We start from the raw sequence: 6,842 nt of genomic DNA, 5'->3' as shown, positions 1-6,842 counted from the left end.
ACTAGACAAAGGGCAACCCTGTCTCATCCCTCTCATTTGAGTAAATTGGAGGTGTACCTGTGGATGTATTTCAAGGCCTACCTTCAAACTCAGTGCCTCTTTGCTTGACATCATGGGAAAATCAGAAGAAATCAGCCAAGACCTCAGAATTTGTTTTTGTAGACCTCCACAAGTCTGGTTCATCCTTGGGAGCAATTTCCAAATGCCTGAAGGACCCACGTTCATCTGTACAAACAATAGTACGCAAGTATAAACACCATGGGACCACGCAGCCATCATACCACACAGGAAGGAGACGCGTTCTGTCTCCTAGAGATGAACGTACTTTGGTGCGAAAAGTGCAAATGAATCCCAGAACAATGGCAAAAGACCTTGTGAAGATGCTAGCGGAAACAGGTACAAAAGTATCTATATCCGCAATAAAATGGATCCTATATCGGCATAACCTGAAAGGCCGCTCAGCAAGGAAGAAGCCACTGCTCCAAAACCGCCATAAAAAAGCCAGACTACGGTTTGCAACTGCACATGTCCAAGATGTTCAACTGCACATGTCCATAATGACAATCATTAAGTTTGGAGGAAAAAGGGGGGGCTTGCATGCCGAAGAACACCATCTCAGCCGTGAAGCACGGGGTTGGCAGCATCATGTTGTGGAGGTGCTTTGCTGCAGGAGGGACTGTATATAGCATCATGAGGAAGGGAAATTATGTAAAGCAACATCTCAAGACATCAGTCAGGAAGTTAAAGCTTGGTCACAAATGGGTCTTCCAAATGGAAAATGACCCTGAGCATACTTACAAAGTTGTGGCAAAATGCCTTAAGGACAAGAAAGTAATGTTATTGGAGTGGCCATTACAAAGCACTAACCTCAAATCCTATAGAAAATTTGCAGGCAGAACTGAAAAAGCATATGTGCGTGCAAGGAGGCCTAAAACCTGACTCAGTTACATCAGCTCTGTCAGGATGAATTGGTCAAAATTCACCCAACTTATCGTGGGAAGCTTGTGAAAGTGTACCCAAAACGTTTGACCCAAGTTAAACAATTTAAAGGCAATGCTACCAAATACTAATTGAGTGTATGTAAACTTTTGACCCACTGGGAATGAGTTGAAATAAATAAAAGCTGAAATAAATCATTCTCTCTACTATTATTCTGACATTTCAAATTCTTAAAATAAAGTGGTGATCCGAACTGACTTAAAACATGGACTTTTTACTAGGATTAAATGTCAGGAATTGTGAAAAATTTAGTTTAAATGTAATTGGCTAAGGTATATGTAAACTTCTGACCAACTGTATATAAAAAGAATACCTAATTTACATAAGGATTCATACCCTTTGCTGTGACACTAAAATAGAGCTCAGGTGCATCCTGTTTCCATTGTCATCCTTGAGATATTTATACAACTTGATTGGTGTCCACATGTGGTAAAGTCAATTGATTGGACTTGTTTTGGAAAGGCTGTCTATAGGTGTAGTTCCCACAGCTGAAAGTGCATGTCAGAGCAAAAACTAAGCCATGAGGTTGAAGGAATTGTGCGACGAGCTCTGAGATTGTGTCGAAGCACAGATCTGGGGAAGAGAACAAAAACATTTCTGCAGCATATAAGGTCCGGAATAATACAGTGGCCTCCATCATTCTTAAATAGAAGAAGTTTGGAAATACAAAGACTCTTCATAGAGCAGGGCACCCGAGCCAAACTGAGCAATCGGGGGAGGACGGCCTTGGTTAGGAAGGTGACCAAGAACCTGATGGTCACTCTGACAGAGCTCCAGAGTTCCTCTGTGGAGATGGGAGAACCTTCTAAAAGGACAACCATCTCTGCAGCACTCCACCAATCAGGCCTTTATGGTAAAGTTGCCAGACAGAAGTCACTCCTCAGTAAAAGGCACATTGACAGCCCGCTTGGAATTTGCCAAAGGGTACCTAAAGACTCTCAGACCATGAGAAACAAGATTCTCTGGTCTGATGAAACCAAAATTGAACTCTTTGGCGTGATTTCCAAGCGTCAGGTCTGGAGGAAACTTGGCACCATCCTTACGGTGAATAATGGTGGTGGCAGCATCATGCTGCTGGGATGTTTTTCGGCGGCAGGGACTGGGAGACTAGTCAGGATAGAGGGAAAGATGAACAGAGCAAAGTTCAGAGAGCTCCTTGATGAAAACCTGCTCCAGAGCGCTCAGGACCTCAAACTGGGGTGGAGGTTCACCTTCCAACAAGACAACAACCCTAAGCACACAGCCAAGGCAACACAGGAACAAGTCTCTGAATATCCTTGATTGACCCAGCCAGAGCCTGGACTTGAACCCGATCGAACATCTATGGAGCGACCTGAAGTAATGCTTCCCATCCAGCTGGACAGCGCTTGAGAGGATCTGCAGAGAAGAATGGGAGAAAATCTCCAAATACAGGTGTGCCAAGCTTGTAGCTTTATAGTAATATGATTCCATTGGTAAGTCCAATATATTTTCCAACTTGGACTAAATAAAACACTTTAAAAAATGATTATATTGATTATTATTTTTATTTATTTGAGTCAGTATTTGTAATCTCCAACATTAGAGGGGTCTTGGTCGCTCCCATACCCATTCCCAACCACTGGGAAGTGAGCTTTAGTACTACAGTGTCCATGCTACACTAGTATAATTAGTGTTTGTGAAGTAAATATAGTGATTATTATTTAGGAGTCCTTTCTAGGTCTGGTTCTACCTTTTGAGATGAAACCCTTCTAAAGATTATCCCGCTCACAGTCAATAATGAGAAAAACTACTTAAAAAGCACTTACCATCACTGTTAATTGACCATAAAATGAATTTGATTATTTATGCATTAGGCATCAGTATAGTCTATTAAAGAGAGAAATTTAAAACAGATGTAGGCCTATAACCACTGGAGTAACCTACTTTGTACTGCAAGCAACCACATGAGGGGCGCACTCATCTTGACCCACAGGGGGACAGAGCAGGTTGATCACTAAGAGCTGGGGGGCATAGTGACTTGCAACATTAATGCAACATCAGTCTACTCTGGGCATCGGTAGAGCTAAAGCGAGTGTAATTTATTCACTTGATTTTTCAGGGTTTATCTTCTACATGTTCAGTTGGTATATATACATTTCTTGTACATTCCACCTTTGGATTCAATTAATGAATTAATTTAGAGATATATATATATATATATATATATATATATATATATATATATATATCGACTAATTTGGGTTTCCAATCTCTCCAAAATAATGTGGTGATCGATGGTATCAAAAGCAGCACTAAGGTCTAGGAGCATGAGGACAGATGCAGAGCCTCGGTTTGACGCCATTAAAAGGTAATTTACCAACATCACAAGTGCAGTCTCAGTGCTATGATGGGGTCTAAAACCAGACTGAAGCATTTCGTATACATTGTTTGTCTTCAGGAAGGCAGTGAGTTGCTGTGCAACAGCTTTTTCAAAAATGTTTGAGATTAAATGGAAGATTTGATATAGGCCAATAGTTTTTTATATTTTCTGGGTCAATTTTCTGGCTTTTTCAAGAGAGGCTTTATTACTGCCACTTTTAGTGAGTTTGGTACACATCCGGTGGATAGAGAGCCATTTATTATGTTCAACATAGGAGGGCCAAGCACAGGAAGCAGCTCTTTCAGTAGTTTAGTTGGAATAGGGTCCAGTATGCAGCTTGAAGGTTTAGAGGCCATGATTATTTGCATCATTGTGTCAAGAGATACGGGAACTAAAACACTTGAGTGTCTCTCTTGATCCTAGGTCCTGGCAGAGTTGTGCAGACTCAGGACAACTAGCTTTGGAGGAATACGCAGATTTAAAGAGGAGTCCGTAATTTGCTTTCTAATGATCATGATATTTTCTTCAAAGAAGTTCATTAATTTATTACTGCTGAAGTGAAAGCCATCCTCACTTGGGGAATGCTGTTTTTTAGTTAGATTTGCAACAGTATCAAAAATACATTTTGGATGGGGCCACAGTGTCTCCTGACCCCTCCTGTCTCAGCCTCCAGTATTTATGCTGCAGTAGTTTATGTGTCGGTGGGCTAGGTTCAGTTTGTTATATCTGGAGTACTTCTCCTGTCTTATCCGGTGTCCTGTGTGAATTTAAGTATGCTCTCTCTTATTCTCTCTTTCTCTCTTTCTTTCTCTCTCTCGGTGGACCTGAGCCCTAGGACCATGCCTCAGGACTACCTGGCATGATGACTCCTTGCTGTCCCCAGTCCACCTGGCCGTACTGTTGCTCCAGTTTCAACTGTTCTGCCTGCGGCTATGGAACCCTGACCTGTTCACCGGACGTGCTACCTGTCCCAAACCGGCTGTTTTCAACTCTCTAGAGACAGCAGGAGCGGTAGAGATATTCTTAATGATCAGCTATGAAAAGCCAACTGACATTTACTCCTGAGGTGCTGACTTGCTGCACCCTCGTCAACTACTGTGATTATTATTATTTTACCATGCTGGTCATTTATGAACATTTGAACATCTTGGCCATGTTCTGTTATAATCTCCACAGAGCACAGCCAGAAGAGGACTGGCCACCCCTGGTTCCTCTCTAGGTTTCTTCCTAGGTTTTGGCCTTTCTAGGGAGTTTTTCCTAGCCACCGTGCTTCTACACCTGCATTGTTTGCTGTTTGGGGTTTTAGGCTTTGTTTTTGTTCAGCACTTTGAAATATCAGCTGATGCAAGAAGGGCTATATTGATTTTGATTTGATATGATTGTCCAACATGAAGCTAGAAATAATGATTGAAAGGTGCATATTTGTGGGCTTTGCTCACACAGCCTGCTTTTTGGTCTCTCTCTTTTATTCATTTGGTAATTGCCCATGTTTCTTCAACATTCATTCAACAATTCAATAACATTTTTCATTTGTTCTTTCTATGGGAGAATAACAAGAAAAGGACAATCGACAGGTGATGATATCATGTTGCCCACATTGATAACACATATTTTTCAATTTGAACATCAGTCCACGATCCTGTTTCCTCATTATCATTCCTTAATTCGGGCAACAGTAAATAAGAATTTGAAGGAAAATAGAGAGAGCAACAGAAATAAAAGGACTGAGTCTCAGTCTTTTTTCACATACGTGCACAAACCATTTAAGATCTCCCCACCCACTTAAACCTTTATAGCCCATAGGCTGGGGAGCATTCAAAAATAATTGCCCTGATCATAGCAATCATCATGTTGTCTTGTTCACTTGTCAGTTCGTTACTTAAACAAATAGATCATGGCTATAGCCCACCAATGAATGTGTTGTCATTTTAGGCTGTAGAGCCAATAGTCATTAAAGTGTTATTCCTTTAGGCAGATTGCCTGGATGGTGCTGTGATTGTCTTCCAATAAGGCATGTGAGTGAAGGCATTAACAACACATACCTTTCTCTTTTGTTTCTAATGTGGTGGGGTGCAATAGTCCATTGTTCACATCATTTCTGTAGCCTAAACAGTTCAATACCCCAGTGCCCCATGCATCTGTTAAAGTGAATTGCCATTTCCACCGTTCTCTTTGTCCAGGTTATCCAGGAATCGGGTAGCTTATTTTGCTGATTTCAGTGTGACTTTCCGTCCATTTGACCCGTAGTTGTGTGGAATACACCAGAGAGAGTGGGATTTGATTTTCCCATAGCTTTTTCTTTATGGGGTCAATTTCTCTGAGTTTCATGTACAGGTCTCTGCTCATGTCGGAGTTGATGTAAGCCCGGTTGCCCTAATACTGTACATCAAAGGTCCGACGTTGATCTTTGTTTCTATAGTTAAGAAACTTTGCGATGATGCCCCTTGATTTGCTGCTCATGTACCCTCTCAAGTCACCTGTTAGATGTGCTTGTTCAATTGTGGGGGAGCTCATGTGAAGTTCTCCTGGCCCAGTAGTTGTGATATTCCCTTTTCCAGGAATTCTTCAATTTTGGGGAAATTTACGAAATGAAGATTTGAAAGGCGACTGAATACAGTACGTGGATGTGACCAATGAAGTTCTATTTGATTTTGACTTACCTGCACCAAAGATTGTCTATACTGACATGTCCACGATCCCGTTTAATATTTTAGTAAGCCCCATAATGATGTATTTCTGTTCATACACAGTTTTCTGGAGCTTTTCTCATGCGATTTTCTCCAGCGCCCGGCCTCCTCCATGCATTTGCGCAGTTCAGTCATATCAGTTTAGATTTTTTTCTACATCATCGGATATTTTCTTCATCTTTTTGGACAGTATCTCTTTGCCAGTGTGTATTTCTGTTAGTAGTGTCTCTAAACTCACTTTAGTCGAGTCTTCAGCAACTTAGTCCATGGTCTTGTTGTTTCGCAGTGTTCTAGCATTTACCATAACATGCAGTTGCCAACATAACGGTTCAGTTATTTTTGACTGGCCGTAGAGTTAAGATCTTTCTTATTTAAGAAGCATATTTTTTGTAAAGAAAGGGAATGCCAAACGGATCACCTTCACCGGACCATGGTCGCAATACCTGAAATTGGAAACCTCTCTCTCCTGCTCTCTCTCCAGCTGCCCAGGGCTAGAGAGTCTGGTGTTCTGATTGTGATTGTCACAGGACTGTGCTTGTGATTGGAGACAAACAGAGAAACATTTACCACAAATCAGAAGTTTGAAAAAGGGAGACAGAGAGGACATTTGTGCAGATTGAGCAAAGTGTGTGTCCAAATGTGAAAAGTCACTTCAAAATATTTTCAGACTGTAGCAACAACACAAGCAAAGAAACACAAAATATACTAATAGAGGCCTTTTTACCTACATGTCAACTTTTGGAATTCAAAATGGGTTGGTGTGTCTATTACAGTTACCTGTTGTCTCCAGTTGGATAGTAATACATAGAATAACA

This window comes from Oncorhynchus masou, chromosome 6 (assembly GCF_036934945.1).
Source record: "Oncorhynchus masou masou isolate Uvic2021 chromosome 6, UVic_Omas_1.1, whole genome shotgun sequence".
NCBI lineage: Eukaryota > Metazoa > Chordata > Actinopteri > Salmoniformes > Salmonidae > Oncorhynchus > Oncorhynchus masou.
The sequence above is the reverse complement of the archived record's forward strand: the minus strand, read 5'-3'. Positions refer to the sequence as shown.